At 50.4% G+C, this 17,040-nt stretch overlaps 1 non-coding gene across 1 annotated transcript; it reads left to right on the top strand.

Moving 5' to 3' along the window:
- Nucleotides 1–8,563: 8,563 nt before the first annotated feature.
- LOC132240442 (U6 spliceosomal RNA) lies at nt 8,564–8,669 on the top strand. Its single transcript, XR_009454332.1, has one exon. It is a non-coding gene; the product is annotated as a U6 spliceosomal RNA (small nuclear RNA).
- Nucleotides 8,670–17,040: the final 8,371 nt, after the last annotated feature.

Genomic DNA, 17,040 nt, shown 5'->3' with positions numbered 1-17,040 from the left:
GGTGTGATGAGCAGGGAGGAGGAGAAGTACCCCTGGAGGGAGGGAGCCGGGCCCAGGGGGAGAGGTGTGCCCCTCTGGTCCAGGACTCAGGGCTTGGGACAGCCGCGCCTGGGAGGAGAGGGGTTGAGCATCTGTTATCCAGCTCCCTGAGAAGCAGCTGCCAAGAACAGACTAAACGTGCCAGGATTTTATTAGAGAACATGCCGGTTTGAAAAGAACACGAGAGAGCCAGGAAAGGCTGGGAGCGCTCTCAGACCTCCAGGCGGGCCTCCTCCTCAAGGGGCGAGGAGGGGAGGATGGGTAGGAGCACCCTCGTCTGTGTTTGAGTCTACGGAAGGTTCCAGAGCCCGCGGGGACTCAAACACAAATCAACAAGAAGTTTGCGATCTCCCAGCGAGCAGTCCGACTTGGATCTCGCCACACTTGGTCACCGGAGGGGAGCTGTTGGCTTGGCACAGGTGCCCACGTGGACACGAAACGCAGCAGCCGGCCTGGGTCACCGATGCTCTCAGAGGAGGTGGTGGGCCGCAGGGACTCGGGCGTAGAGGCTGGGGCGACAGGAGGAGTGGCTGAGAGAGCCCAGGGGTTCCTGTGCTCCAGTGTGCAAAGCTGGGGCCAGCCAGGGAGCCCTGCTGGTGCTCTGGGACGTTCTGTTCTAGGGAGCGCGGGAATACTTTCTTGCTGGTGGGAGAGTTCTATGGAAATAGGCAGGTGGGGCCGGAGCCTCCTGGGACCCAGGCATTGAGTCATAGTCAGGAGAAAAGCTATTTCCTATTTATTTTAAAAATATTTTTATTGATGTTTAGAGAGGGAGAGGGGAACATGGATGTGAGAGGATAACATGGATCAGCTGCCTCTCGTGAGCCTCCCACCAAGGATCTAGCCAAAACCCGGGCATGTGCCCTGACTGGGAATTGAACTAGCAACCTTATGTTGCAGGGGGCAATGCTCAACCAACGGAGCCACATGGGCCAGGGCTATTTATCATTTTAAAATCCAAGCTATACATTCACATTGAACCAATGAACCAACCACCAAATAACACTAAAAGCTCTATTTCAGAAAACAGCAACTCGGTCCCTCCTTTCCTTGTTGCCTGGCAAATCTGAACACAATGCCAACTGCAAGAGAAAAATGATACCTGGATGTCAGCTGGGTGATCAAAGTCCAAGCTGGAATGCCCTCTATTTTCAATCAGAAAATGAATGGGAACTACTCCCAAAGAATCCTTTTTTTTTAAATAAGTTCTGACCATAACCACATTTTTTAAAAAAAAATATTTTTGATTTCAGAGAGAAAGGGAGACACAGAAACATCAATGATGAGGGGGGGAAATATGGACACATATGTAATACCCTTTGTATTACTTTAATAATAATAAAAAAAGAAACATCAATGATGAGAATCATTGATTGGCTGCCTTCTGCACACCACCAACTGGGGATCAAGCCCACAACCAGAGCATGTGCCCTTGACGGGAATTGAACCTGGGACCCTTCAGTCCACAGGCCAACACTCTATCCACTGAGCCAAACCAGCTAGGGCCTAAAGCAGTGGTTCTCAACCTTCTGGCCCTTTAAATACAGTTCCTCATGTTGTGACTCAACCATAAAATTATTTTCGTTTCTACTTCATAACTGTAATGTTGCTACTGTTATGAATCGTAATGTAAATATCTGATATGCAGGCTGGTTTTAGGCGACCCCCGTGAAAGGGTTGTTCAACCGCCAAAGGGGTCGCAACCCACAGGTTGAGAACCGCTGGCCTAAAGAATCTTCTTTATCTACTGTCACAGCACCAGTTCCATTCGTGCACAGGCCCACGGATAAGAGATGGCATCACTTTCAGTGCTCAGAGAACCAGCATGGCCATGTAGGCGGAAGCAGGGTAAGGGCAGAAGGACTAGTGAGCAAAGGGAGATTGGGAATCGTCATCTTTTGGATTCAATTCCTCACTTCAACTTTTTTTTTGCCAACAGGAAGCATTTGAGAGCTGGTTTATACTGTAAAGGCAGGGGAGCCATAGATGGTGCTTGAGCTGGTGAGGGCCCAGGCAGGCTGGAGGCCTGGAGGAGGGGGAGGCTGCACCAACTCTGAAGAGTGGGAGGTCCCTGAGGGCAGGACTCAGGGCTCACTCACTCCTAGAGTTTGGATGCTGCTCTGTAAATATCTGCTGACCTGTCTTGGGTAGAATAGAATAAGGAAAGGATAAGATGGGATAGACTGAACTCAAAATCTAAGGAAGGGGGTAAATACAGGAATGGAGAGGAGAGGGCTGGGAGATTCCAGAGGCAGAAATGGCACAAGTGAATCCAAGCCTCTTTCATTCTCTTCCCCCCAAACAGCTAGGCCACAGGTGTGATGCTGCCCCTTTTGTCACTGAGGATATCAGTGGTGGGATCTGTCTCACCTACTCCTCCCTTTTCAAATAGCCCCCAGTTAAAACTGAAACGCCCAACCAAAGGGTCAGTGGGAGAGAGGCCAAAACCGTAGGGAATGAGCACAGAAGAGGCTCCAGGATGCAGAACTGCAAAAGGAGCTGGAAAATGCATCCGTCCAAGAAGAGGGAGTTGCAAAGCCAAACCACGCCCGTTCCTTGCAAGATGGCGCTGCATGGGGTGCACAGGTCTGGTGGCCTCGTGTCCTCCTAACGAAGAGGAAGGAGCCCAGTGAGGCTCCACAGGCTGGCCACATTGGCAGGACGCAATCTGTCTGATGGAGGAAAAGTAGAGGCCGCTTACTCTTGTGCCTGTCACTGTTGGCAAGGTCTGTCACTCTGGAATTGGGGGTATATATTGGCCTAGTAACTTTGGAAAAACAGTTTGACCTTACTCAGCAAGGTTAAACGTGGATCTCTCCTGTGAACCAGCAATTCTGCTCCTAGATATACAAAAGTGTCATTCTCAAGCTGCTAAAAACAATTTTCATAGAAATAAGTGGCATGTTGTGTTAAGATTTTATTTCTCATTAATGAAAATAGCATAATTTCAAAATTAATTCAATGAGGACATGCGGCTTTTTATGTAATGTATGGAAAAATACTAAAATAAAATTGCTAAGTTCGATACAAAACGGATTACTATCCCACAGGACTTGGTGTTACCTTCTTTATAGAATACTTGAAAAAATCAACACACCTAACCAGTTTTCTACAAGTTTGCCTTTAACATTGGGGAGTTATAAGACATTGGAGCCCCAATAAACAGCAAACGTAAGTCAACAAAATTTCATTCTAAGATAGTCAGCTGACCTTCAAGTAGACTTAATAAATGTCACACAATCATCTTTTCACATTTTTGAATTAATTATGCTAAATAGCTACATGATCTATAGCAATTCTTGCACACCTGTCCCCCCAGACACATTTCCAAGATTGTTCAAGACAGTATTATCTTCATTAGCAAAATTTAGAAACCACTCAAATGTTTATTAAGAAAGCAATAGCTCGACTGGTGTGGCTCAGAGGTTGAGCATTGACCCATGAACCAGGAGGTCAAGGTTCCTGGTCAGGGCACATGCCCAGGTTGCAGGCTCGATCTCCAGTAGAGAGTGTGCAGGAGACAGCCGATCAAAAATTCTCTCTCATTATTGATGGTCCTATCTCTCTCTCTCCCTCTCTCTTCCTCTCTGAAATCAATAAAAATATATTAAAAAATAAATTAGAGAGCAATAGACAAATAATCTTAACCAGGAAACACTATAGGAAAGTGAATAAACTACAACTACATATGCCAACAATATAATCTTGACATTATTTGTCTTTTGGGTAGGCAATAAGTCTTACTTTAGCCAATATAATTAGTGGATATGGCCCAAACAAAAACTAAAATGAATTTGCATGTTTGGTCTTGATCTCTTGTGCTTCTTTTGCCATCCAAAGAGCATGCCTCAGGGAGCCATAGGTCCAAACAGATCAGAGACATGCGGTCAGAGCCTAGATCCTGAATCCAATCCCAGCGAAGTGGCACTGGCCCGCAATCACACTGCCATGCAATAAGTGCTTATTGTGACATCACAGTGAGATTTGGAATGGTTAGTTATGTGGCATTATTGAGCAATGGTTACATAAAACAGACTAAAATCATTTATATAAAAGTTCTAGGACATGCAGATGCAGGTAATGAATTCTGTGAATTTATCCAAAAATTGTGGTAAAACTGTAAAGAAAAACAAGTGACTAATAAGCATAAAGTTCAGGATAGTGTTTACTCTGGGTGTGAGGGAGACAGGGTTGAAGGCACACAGCAACCCTCAAGGATAATAGTGGTTTATGTCTCAAGCTGAGAGGCAGACACACAGTTCATTTATTCGCACTCACTATCACTTACTATACATATTATGAAATCTCTTGTATACACTGTATATTTTAGGTTCCTCCAGATAGGTAAAAATAACGACACACAAAACCTTGAATCACAAAACAATATATTAGAGCCTATAGCCCCCATGAAAACTTGTACAAAAACTTAGTACCAGTAAACTCATTCAAATAGGAGTTATCAAAAGATGATGATCACTCAATGTAATCAAAGATGGAACCAGAAAAGGGAGAACAGGAAACTCACCATCAAACATTAAAAAATGCTGCCACAAGGCAAATGAAAAGTAGGACCAAACATTTCAGTCAACTTAGAGTTAATGAAGTAATCGCCTCTGCAAGCAAGAGGCAAATGTAGAGATACGAGAGACTACGGAAGAAATATCAGGGGTAAAGGATGAGATGAAAAGAGAGTTGAAGGAGATGAGAAGGTCAAATTACTAACCATGCTTCATTCTGAGAGCAGACAGTGGGGGAGGAGGAGGAGGTTCTTTGGGTGCCACATAGAGCTGCATGCCTCTTAAAAGCAAGCAAATTTGTAGCTTGGATTTTGAGAAATGATCAAAAGCACCTTTTCCTACCCCCACCCCATGTCTGAGGCCCCTTGGCCCTATCCCTGCAGCAGTGCTTGGGCCTCCAGTGCCCGGGAGACCCCCACGCTGATCCAGGTGTCTGCCCTGTTCTCAACAACCTTCCAGCACCCAGTCTTCCCTCCAGCCAGTCCCAGCTCTGCGTGCTGGGGCCACATGAGCATCAGGATTGTCTAAACCATGCCTGCACTCGTTGCTCAGCATAACTTTGATCCTCAGCCCCCCCCCCCCCCCCCCGTTCTCCCAGGCACTGCTGCTCTGCTCTCAAGGGTTGAAGACCCTCAACTCAGAGCCTCAGAGCCCCCGGCCCATTGCGACTCCCATGCTGCCACTCCCAGGGTCTGGCCCCTCACCTCCAGGCTCCATTCCCTCTGATTCTGTTGGTCACATCTGGACATCCAGCGTGAACTAGGATGAGAGGGGACGGAGCAGTCATGGGAGGTTTATTTACCATCACCATGAAAACCTCAGTTCCTCTACAATGCGGGGAGGGGGCCTGGGAGGTGGCAGGGTCCCACAGCCCGGGCGCCTCCTCATCCCGGCTCATTCGGACTGTTGGGCATAAGGAATCTGTGAGCGGGAAGACAGCCCTGTTACTGAGCCCTGGATCCAAGGGCTTGCCACGCCGCCAGCTCCATGTGGTCTTGAGAAGACAGCCTTCTCTGAGCCCACGTTTTATTTTAACCTCTCGAGTGTGAACTCTTTCCTGGCTCCGTAAGGAACGGTGGGAAGGTAAAATGGAGAGAGAGGCAGCCCAGCTGAAGACAAGATGGTGGGATGGCTCCCCCTGCAGCAGGGACGCCGAGAGTAAGCAGACCCTGGGAGCTGTCTGTGAGTGTCACAGAGGGAAGGAAGGGAGCATGGGTTTCACTGAGATCCAGTGGTCACTGAGAGGAGATCAGTCTTGTGCCAGGCCCTGGGACAAGGCGGAGGGTAATCTTGGGCACAGAGAGAGACTCTGAAGCCCCTGCACTTTTTCTGATGCATCTCTTTCCAAATGCGAGTCCACTGGTCAGTCCCTCTGGAGTCACAGGGGCACTGGGAGACCTGGGTAGCAGGGTGGGGATGGCTGCTTCAAGAAGACAAGACGCCGTGGGGGTGGGGCAGGTGGCAGGCAGAGTCTCAATGTAAAGCTCAACAAATCAGGTCTAAGCTCTCTTCAAAAAAGGGTCATGTCCCAGGGGCCACTTCTTCAACCTTGATGAAACCCACTTAGAGATACTTGGATACTCCCTAATCAGCAAGGCGTTGGAAAGAATTGAAAAAACAGACAGCGAAATGAAGGAGGCTCATGACTCATGGAGAAATATGAGAGGACATGAGAAAACGAGTCCTCAAACGGAAGTGCCTAGGCGCATTTAGACTTGAACCCACTGGAGCTAAAAAATATCAAAGCTCACCATAAACGTGGTAGAACTACAGACGGAGAGGACAAGGTTGGATTGGTATTGGTGACACCACCAGAAATTCCCAAACCTGGCAAGTTTTGTCTGAAGTTTAAGGGAGCCTATAATCTTTTTTATTTTCTTCTGGCACAGTCCATAAAAAGACAATATCAGGGGATCAACAATGGATTTAGCAGCTCAAAACTGTCACCAAGGAATAAAGAGGAGCCAGCCAGCGTGGCTCAGCACTTGAGCGTCACCCTATGAACCAGGAGGTCATGGTTCGAATCCCGGTCAGGGCACATGCCCTGGTTTAGGCTCCATCCCCAGTGTGGGGCATGCAGGAGGCAGCCGATCAATGATTCTCTATCATCATTGATGTTTCTCTCTCTTTCTCTCCCTTCCTCTCTGAAATAAATTAAAAAAAATTTTTTTTTAAAGAAACAAAGAGGGAAATATTGGAAATATCATCAGATTATGAAAAAAAGACACACCAGCATGGCTCATCCAAAGAAGCAAATTCCAGAAAAGAGTGGGCGGAGGCGAGCTTCAGCTCTCCGGGGAGGTGAGCCACAGGAAGGTAGTTACTCTGTAAAGCCCTGTGAGCAACCAGCAAAGGAGCCGCAGGGAGAGTAAGAATGGAAGAGAGCCGAGTGAGTGGAAGGGAAGTCAGAGCCCAGCAAGAGAAACACTCCAGTCATTAAAACCTGTGATACTGTCTCCAGGATGATCCAGTCATGAAACCTTCCAGAGAGAGGCCCTCAAACCCAAATTCGCTGTTTGGGCCGAGACCAACACAGGCCCGGGGCCCGTCACCCCAGCCGTGTTCCAGGTGCCAAGAACCTTCTCCCCTTTCAATGAGACAGACTGGCTGACACTGAGTTTGGGCCTGAAGAGGGGCCTTCCCCTCACTTCTAGGGGATATTGACTTGATGACGTAAATGACACGCATTCCCATACTTGTTTCCTGTCATTCAAATCCAACAGGCACACCAATACCCTCTCCCGGTGAGTCTCCCGTGGGAGCTGGACCCACTGGCCATGTCTAAAGGACTGGGACTTGGTGAGTCTGGAGGGAGAGACATGCCCCGCAGGCTGGCTCCGGATGAGAGCCCTGGCCCTTTACCTCATTTCACGCCAGAGGCTGAGCACGAGGTCCACATGCCGGGAGGGCAGCCTCTCAGAGGTCAGCTCTCCAGGTCTCTCCCGACAGCTGGTTGTGGTCTGTGCACTACATCAGTTGAGACCCCCAACTTGTCAGCAGAGTTGATTCTCTTGTTGAGGACAACACAGGAACAGAGAGGTTAATAAACTTGCCCAAGAGCACACAGCGAGCAGGCAGCCCAGCTGGCCTTTGAACTCAGCATCTGAAGAGCATTAGCTGACAAATCCTGGTTCTTTGGACTTCTTGCCCTGCTCTCTGCCAAGCTCACACTCCCCTGGGCCTCCCTGCTCAGGGGGCGGAAGAGGAGAGGCCGAGGCCTGAGGGCTCACAGTGGGCCCAGCCTAACCGGCAGGGGCTGCATGCAGATTCCAGATTCCCTTCGGAGTCCAGGCCCTCTCTTGGCAGAAATGAGGGCAAAGACCGGGCGGCAGCACAGAGCACCCTGCTGGGCAGAAGTTTCCAGGGGAAGCCGGAAGGGGCAGGATCTCCCCGGAGTATCCAAGGCCTGACCTGGTCCAGGAGGGAGGTGGTGTGGGCACCCACGGCCTCCCTCAGGGCTGGAGCCTGAACCTGAGGCACAGAGGGGCCTGGTCCTCTTCTGGGAGGAGGGAGCCAGCCATGCCTCCACCACCTTTAGCTCCATCAGCTTCCAACCAATCAGCACCTGTTAACTGACAAGGAGAGAGTGGAAGGTTTGAGGGCTTCCGTGACCCCTACTGACTCTGTTGGTTCTCTGGGCCCTTGTCTGCATTGCTCATTTTCTGTTCAAAATGAGAGGCTAACATCTGTCCAGGTGCAGGTGGTGGGAGAGGCAGGTGTTGGGAACAGCCCTGTGTTTCCTCCCCTCCCTCGGCAGAGTGGCCAGTACCACTGGCTCGGGCAGAGTCACAGGGGTCCAGGTTGCTCCCTGATGGTCCCTCTGGGAGTCTGACCACCTGATGCCTGCAGCCCAGCCCAGCCCAGCCCAGCCCAGCACCGGCTGCAGCAGAATCAGCAAGAACTCGCTCATCTCTGGGGACTCCCTGCTCATGCTTATGTTTGCAATTCCTTCACTCTTTTCTTAGAATCGGGCTTTTCAAATATATGAGGGTTATAAAAAAATATCAGTGCTCCCTTCGGCAGCACATATGCAAAATTGGAACGATACAGAGAAGATTAGCATGGCCCCTGTGCAAGGATGACACGCAAATTCGTGAAGCGTTCCATATTTTTAAAAACAAACAAGAAATAATAATATCAAAAGTTTAAATTTTTTCCTATGACTGTGATCCCCTAAGAGGCAGTGAAGTATGTGACTGTATTCCTGTTATCTAAACTGGACAGGGAGCGTGCAGGAGGCAACCAATCGATGTGTTTCTCTCACATCGATATTTCTGTCTCTCCCTCTCCCACCCTAAAAATCAGTGGGAAAATATCCTCTAGTGAGCATTAACCAAAAAAAAAAAAAAAAGTGAAGTTTAATAAACTGCAGGGTCTGGCCCAGGGGTGCTGGTGGGAGGCTGTGCATGCTACGGCAGCCTGCCTGGCAGACATCAGGTATTTATATGGGAAAATTGGTGCCGAACGTGGGAGTGGCTGCCTCTCTACACTATGGGGAGCCCAAGTGAGAGAGCCAGGCCTCACCTGTCCACTAAAGACCCCCGGGGCAGTGGGCTGTGCCAGGGAGCCCGGCGAACACTCTTGAGTGAGTTGAGCCTGGTGACCCGCTCCTTCACTCCTGTCACCTCCCCTGAGCCGCTCAGCCCCAGGCCCAGTGATGTGTGTGTGGCTCTCCGTGTGGCCGTGGCTCTCCGTGTGGCCATGGCCCTGCAGCAGGTGAGGTTAGGCCTCGGACCCTGACGTTGCTGAGCTGAGACGTGTTGAGGAGGACGCTGGTCCCTGTGCTTGGGAGCATCTCAGCTGTCGGCCACTGCCATGGACCTCACGCCGCCTCTGGGCTGCAGGGAGGAGAGTGCGGCTGTGTCTGAATGTGGCATCTCAGTGCGGCCCATGTCTGTGTGACTGTCCTTCTGTGTTTGGGGGTCCTTGCTCAGCCAAACCTCCCCTTGGTCTGAGGGCCCAGGTGACTCTTCTGATGAGCACAGGAGACTATTTTCATGGGCCCCTAAGGCTGTGGCCCTGAGCACTGCTCACACCGTGCCCAGTGGCTAAGGGGCCCCTGGCCATCCTGGCTGTGGCTGTGGTCCCTTCCCCCTCCACTCTGCCAAAGACACTTCCAATGGGATCTCCCTGCACAGAGGGCAGAGCCCAATGTCTCCACATCCTGGAATGGCTCCTGGTCACCACTGATGGGCATGTGTGCCCTGCTGGTGGGATACCCTGTGCTGCTCAATTCCTCCCACCCTCTGACTGTGCCTGGTGGTCCTAGAGGCCAGGCAGTCTCTCAGCCTATTACACGAATCACCCCCGATCCTGACTTATTCCCATTGGGAGGTGCTGTCACACAACACAACAGGGTCCCCATGGAGGGCTGGTCCTGACATTAAATGCAGGGAAACAGGCACAAGCAGGCATGTCACCTGCAGAGGGTGGCTCTGTCATCGTCAGAACTGGGCCCACGGGTGTGAAGGCCCCTGTGGCACAGCCTCCAAGGACAGGCTCCGAAGGTCAGCAGGTGAGGGCACTTGAGTCCTGAGGAGCTCAGCACCAGGGTCCCTCCCTGCTGGGCCACAGCTCCCATGGCCCCTGCATCTGTGCCCCCGTGGGAATGAGGTCAAACCTAAATCCAGGTTCAGACCATGATCTCCAACGTGGGCCATGGTGGGTGCTCTTCTCACTGCCCAGGGGACAGGCAGCCCCTCTCCACCCAACAGCTCTGACCCCAGTGCCCTCTCTCCTCGTCCCTGTGCCCAGAGCTGCTGCTCCTCCTCCAGGTCAGCAGTGGGCTCCGAAGGAGGCCTGCCCTCAGCTCCCAAGAGGCATCAGCCCCCGGAAGACGCCTCACTCAGGGGGCTGCCCGCTGCGTGCTGTCCCCCTTCCAGGCACAGGGTGACTCTCCATCCTCACAAGCTCCTCCGCCCACTCACAGCCACCAGGTGTCTGCACCTCTCCAGGGCCCAGCGCAGGCTCACACTTGTCCGTGTGGCCTGGCCTGCTGACCATTGGCCGCCTACCTGACTGGGAACATTCCAGCAACTGCCCTCCTGACTGACTGGCCGGGATCCACAAATGGTCCTGACTCCCTGAGACACTGGACCGTCTGATGGAGGCTTTGTCGGTTTAACGGATTCTGTCTCCAAGGAACCAACTGCCGATGATCCTGATTGGCTGGGAAGCATGGCCCACCTGACCAACTGGCGACCAACTACCCAATCACCAGCTGCTTGTGAGACAGACAGGACCTGGGAGCCAGGAGGGCCTGACAGACGGATGTCAGACAGGAGGGGAGGGGAGGCTGGATGGGGAATGCCTGGGGGCTCATCCATAGGCTCTTGGGTTCATTTTCTATCTTCTCCCTTTTTAAAAAGGGGTTTGTTGAGATATAAATCTCATGGTGTACAATTCCCCTATTTACAATGCACACTGGCTTTTAATATACCACAGAGTTGTGTGTCCATCACGACAATCTAATTTTAGAACACTTTTATGACCCCCCCAAAATTCTGTACCCACTAATAGTCATCTCCATTCACCACAACCCCCAGTACTAATTGACTTTGTTTTTTACAGATTTGTCAATTTGGACATTTCATTTAAATGGAGCTTATATCCTATAGATCTTTTGTGACTATCTTTTTTCAGATAGCATGTTTTCAAAGTTGTATTTGTTGAATCGTGTCTCAGAACTTTCATTTCTTTGTTGCTAAAAGACATCCCATTGCATACATAAACCACATGTGTTTGTCCACTCATCAGTGGACAGACTCTTGGACTGATTCCAATATATGTCCCTATGGATAAATCTGCTATGAACATTTGTGTAAAGTTGGGGGTAGATATCTATAAAGCCCTAATATGCAAATAGAGTGAACAGCAGAACAACCAAACAACTGGTCGCTATGATGTGTGCTGACCACCAGGGGATGCACGCAGAACATGGTGGGCATTCACAGTAGGTGGCAGAGTGTGGAACATGGTGGGTGTCGGCTGCAGCAGGATGGTGGAGCAGGTGAGCGGGGGTGCCAGACCAAGGCGGCAGGGCACTGGTTGCTGTCATTGGGGCCAACCTCTGGTGGTTACTGAAAATTCTTTGCTTCCATGCACCAACAAATTCTTTGCTGCTGCTTGCACCTGTTGCTGGCCCTGACCGTCCCTCAGGGCTTCTCCACCTCCCCCTGCTCCTGAGGGGTGATCGGGGCAGGCAGCCACCATTTGCACCCGCTGCTGGTGCCAGAGCCACTGCTCTCACCCACTGCTGGTGCCTGGCACTGGTCCCAATCGCTCGGCACCGTCATTGGGTGCGAGTGGCAGCTGATGGCCCTGATCGCCCCTCAGGGCTTCTCCACCTCCCCCTGCTCCTGAGGGGCGATTGGGGCAGCAGCCGCCGCTTGCACTTGCTGACGATGCTGGCCCTGCTCACGCCCACTGCTAGTGCTGGCCCCAATCACTCTGCGCCGTCAGTAGGTGCAAGCAGGGCCAGCCCTGTTAGCGTGTGGGAACGGTGGTGACGCGAGCGGGGTTGCTGGCAGATAGGAGACTGGGCGCCGTAGCGGGAGGGGCCAGGCGGGGCCATGGAGGATAGGCCGAGACCTCCCCCTGTGCCCACTGCAGCCTCGTGGCCCACAATTCCTCTCAAGGTGCATGAATGTGTGCATTGGGCCCCTAGTGTATAATAATAAAAGTGTAATACGCTAATTAGGCTGGACGTCTTTCCAGATGACCTTCCAGACGAAGCCGGGGGGCGGAAGGGAGGGGAGTGGGGAGGGGGGGAAGCTGAGGCAGAGGCGGCTGCTGCAGCAGGTGGGAGCTGACCCCCTTGCACAAATTTCATGCATTGGGCCTCTAATATGTTTACATTATTCTTGAATACCTAGGACTGGAATCTGGGTCAAGTGGAACTCTACAGTCAACCTTGTGAGGAACTGACAACCTGTTTTTCAAAGTGCATTATCATTCTCACCAGCAATATGTGACCATTCCATTTTCCCCCATGCGGACAGAAAGACCTGTTACTGTCTTTCTTATTATCGCCATCCTAATGGGTGTGAATTGGTATCTCACTGTGGTTTTGATTTACATTTCACTAGTGACTAATGGTGTTGAGCATCTTTTCATGAACTATTGGCCATTTGTCTAGCATCCTTTGGAAGTGTCTATTCAAATACTTTGCACATATTGTTTTTGTTGTTGTTATTGTTGAGTTTAAAAAATCCTTTATGTAATATGGGTGAAAGTCTCTTATCAGATACATAATTTTCAAATATTTACATTCATTCTGTGAGCTGTCCTTCCACTTTCTTGGTGGTGTTTTTGAAGCACAAAAATTTAAATGCTGATTAAGGCCAATTTGATTTTTCTTTAGTCACTTGTGTTTTTGGTGTTTTATCTAAGAAAATACTGCTTAATCCAAGGTCACAAGGACTTACTCTTATGTCTTCTATGAGTTTTACAGTTTAGTTCTTACATTGAAGTCTTTGATGCATTTTAAATCAATTCTTGTGATTTAAAATGGTGTGAGGTAGGGGTCCAACTTTATTATTTTACCTGTGGCTGTCCAGTTGTTCAGCATCATTTGTCGAAAAGACTGCCCTTTCCCTATTGAATTGTTTGGCATCTTTCTTAAAAACCTCACCATAAATTCAAGGGTGTTTTTCTTTCTGTACCCTCAATTCTACTCCATCGATCTATGTGTCGATCCTTACTGCCAGTACCACACTGTTTTCATGAGTGCAGCTTTGGGATAGGTTTTGAGAGCAGGAACTTTATTCTTCCATACCACGTCTGTTTGGCTGCTATGTGTTCCTTGCATTTCGGCGTACATTTCAGGATCAGCTTGTCAACTTCTGTAAAGAAGCCAGCAGGAATTTTGAAAGGTATGGAGTTGAACCTGTAGATTGACCGGGGCTATGGTGTTAGTCAGGGTTCTCCAGAAAAACAGAATAGGAATGCACATATATAGAGAAAGATTAGTGCTTTTTTTAAAAATTGGCTCACATGATTATAGAGGCAGTTGAATCTGAAATCTGCAGTCCGGGCCAGCAGGCCCAGGCCAGGAAAGCCCACCTGGTAGCTCTAGCTTGGAGACCAAGGAGAGCGGATGGACAGTTCCAGCCCAAGGTTGCTGGCTTCAGAGCCAGGAGGGCTGATGGTGCAGCTGAAGTCTGCAGGCTGCCTTTGCCCAGCCACCCTCCAGGGCAGGCCCTGTGTTGGAGAGCACGGCTGTAAAGGAAAGTCTCACTTCCCTCCGGGTCAGAAGCGGGTCTGAGAATTCTCTCTTCTGCTCAGGCCCGAGGCCCCTTCTTCTGGACTGATACACCTACCGGCACCACGGCCTGGAGCAGCAGTGGCCACACACCTGTGTGCAGGCAGGGAGGTGGGGCCCAGAGGCGTCTGTGCCCAGGAGTGTCTCTGGACATCCACATGCACGACACAGCCGACCGTGTCCCCGATGACCCAGTTTATCACTGAGAACCTGCGGGGTCTGCACCCTGACGTGGAGCCTTAGACCCCACCCCCTCTTCTCAAAGCTCCATGGGCTTTGCCTGGCATGCTGCCCGTGGTCGCTACTGTGCCAGGAGGGGACAGGTGCCAGGAACCCGCTATCAAGCAGGCCCTTGAAATCACACATGCTCTACCCCGATTCTATCACAAGGCCACAATGTGGGGCCCCACATGGGACCCCTTCAATGCACCGGAGGGAGAGTCCTTTCCTCGGTCTTCGGGCTGGAATTGAAGGAGAGCCCTGCTGTAACCATGTGGTGTCATCCTGGCTGCACACAAGGCCCGCGTGGGAGTGTGCCCAAAGGTACTGCCGCCAGGACCTCACTTCCCCTGTCCCTGAGACAAGTGTTTTGTGGTGCTGAGTGAAAATCAGGAGGCTTAAGTCCCCCCCCCGCCCCCCCCCCCCAACACACACACATCATTGCAAAGGCTGTTCTGGGGTGAGGTGCACCAAAGCTGGGTCACCTGTCTGGAGACAGGACAGGCCCTACAGTGCGATTCACTCTCCACAGCAGCGGAGACTAGGTGTCACCACACCCCTGAGTGGGCAAACCCCTGCCACTCCCTGGGAGCAGCCCCCATGAGTCACGTGCTGCACCCAGCTCTGCTTCTAGGATCCTAAACAAAACATTGGGGACGGGGGGGGGGGGGGGGGGGGGAGATACAGTGTGTGTGTGTGTGTGTGTGTGTGTGTGTGTGTGTGTGTGTGTAGGGGAACTAAACGTGTTAAGATGGAGCTGTGGGAATGTGGTGCCAGCGAGGGCCAGGGTGGTCACCCTAGGCACCACGTGCAGAAGTTCAGGGTCAAATGAGAATAGGAGGCTGGTAGCCATGGGAACAAGGGTTGGGATGGACTGGGGTTCTGAGGGCAGATAGGATTGAGCCACAGTTGTTCCGAATTTGTTGTTGTCATCTCAAGAAATGTGCCCATGAATGGAACAGGAATTGGAAAGTGGGTAGACCTCAGGGCAGGATTAACCACAACAACAATGAAGTGTGAAGAGAGGGATAAAAACAGAAATGACCCAAAGCAGGGCCCTGGGTAGAAAGGAGTCCATAAGGGGAGAACTGAACCACGCGCGGGGGAGGGACACGGACTGTCCGGGCAGCTCTGTACACATCTTAATGTTTCTACCTTAATTCCGATTTATTTTATGTTTTTTTAAAATATATTTTATTGATTTTTTACAGAGAGGAAGGGAGAGGGATAGAGAGTTAGAAACATCGATGAGAGAGAAACATCGATCAGCTGCCTCCTGCACACCTCCCACTGGGGATGTGCCCTCAACCAAGGTACATGCCCTTGACTGGAATTGAACCCGGGACCTTTCAGTCCACAGGCCGATGCTCTATCCACTGAGCTAAACTGGTCAGGGCTTATTTTATGTTTTTATTCATTCAATGATTTAACAAGCATGTATTGAATGCCTAAGTGCCTCACATGGTTCTGGACCCCCAGGCGCAGCTTTGAAAAGGCAGATGAAATCCCTGCCCATGCAACTGGCACCCCGAGAGGGAGGGAAAACCAGCAATAAAGACACAGAGTGACAGTGGGTGGCGCAAATTACTACAACTGAAAACATTTTGAAGGAGGGACGGAGACTTATTCTTGTGAACCGTCGTACATTACCTGTCACTGTCAGCCGGGTAAAAAGTGAAGGATGGATGTTAATGCAAATTTTAATATATTTGCAAAGAAGTAAAATAGAAGGGATTCATGTACACTGAGATGGGTGCGACCACTTTTGGAAGAGTTTGGCCTTATCCAATGAAGAGGAGTGCAACTCTGGCCCTGCCACTCTGCTATTAGAGGAAGCGTTGCACGTGCCCCGGAAGATCTCGTTCATGGGAGCAAAACTACAACAGCCCAGCTGTATGTGGACGGAAGAGTGAATAAATGAGTCATCATAGAGCAGCGGTGGGCAAACTTTTTGACTCGAGGGCCACAATGGGTTCTTAAACTGGACCGGAGGGCCGGAACAAAAGCCTGGATGGAGTGTTTGTGTGAACTAATATAAATTCAAAGTAAACATCATTACATAAAAGGGTACAGTCTTTTTTTTCAATAGTTTTATTCATTTCAACGGCCCGCGGGCCATAGTTTGCCCACGACTGTCATAGAGCCATCACAGTGGACTACTTCATGGTGGTAGAAATGTGCAAACCAGCACTCTCCGCTCCAATAGGCAAGAAAGTGCAAACAAGGTTACAGAGCAGCAGCGGGAGCCCATGCAAACCTCTCCACTGTATCTCGGCAAATACAAACCGTTGTAATGAAACTACACACAAAGGCAATTGACTGAGAACCTAACATTCCAAAGGGTGGTTCCAGGATGTGGCTGGTGAGGTGAGCGGCCTGCAGACAGCACCATGGGGCGGTTCTGGAGCGGAACAGCTACCGCGGGAGAGATTCTGAGATGAGTTCTCTTTTTGCCTCACATACACAGTTGTATGGTTTTTCATGTTGGCAACTGCAGTTCATTTTTTAAGATGGGGAAAACAGCCAGTCACAGAAACCTTGGCTCCCATGATAATTTATGAAAACCTGGGCCACAGCGCTCCGTCCTCCTCCAGACCAACATCCCACTAAAAACAGATTTGAGAAAAACTGCCCCATTCAAAAATAGTAAGAAAGTGCTGGAGAAAGTACAAAAACGCTACAAAAAGAAGAACGGAAAAGGACAGGAGAGGAAAGCAGGGCTTACTGAGAACACTCACCAGAAAAGCATTGCCTTAGAGCAGAGACAACTATGACCCAAATTGCTGCAACAAATGACAACACAGCGAGGGTGAGATCTCACTGCTCCCAGAACAGAAGGGGGACAGCAGGACACCTTGAACTGCAGCTGGCATTGCAGGACGGGACGTGGGGAGAGGGAGGGACGATCAGAGAAGAGGGTTGCAGCTTAGCTCAAAAAGGAGAAAACGGTTTTCTGAGGGGGAAAGGCCAGGGGAGGAGGTTGCTGTTTCCGGAAATAAAACC

This window comes from Myotis daubentonii, chromosome 8 (assembly GCF_963259705.1).
Source record: "Myotis daubentonii chromosome 8, mMyoDau2.1, whole genome shotgun sequence".
Classification (NCBI taxonomy): domain Eukaryota; kingdom Metazoa; phylum Chordata; class Mammalia; order Chiroptera; family Vespertilionidae; genus Myotis; species Myotis daubentonii.
This window is presented reverse-complemented; position numbering and strand designations above follow the sequence as displayed.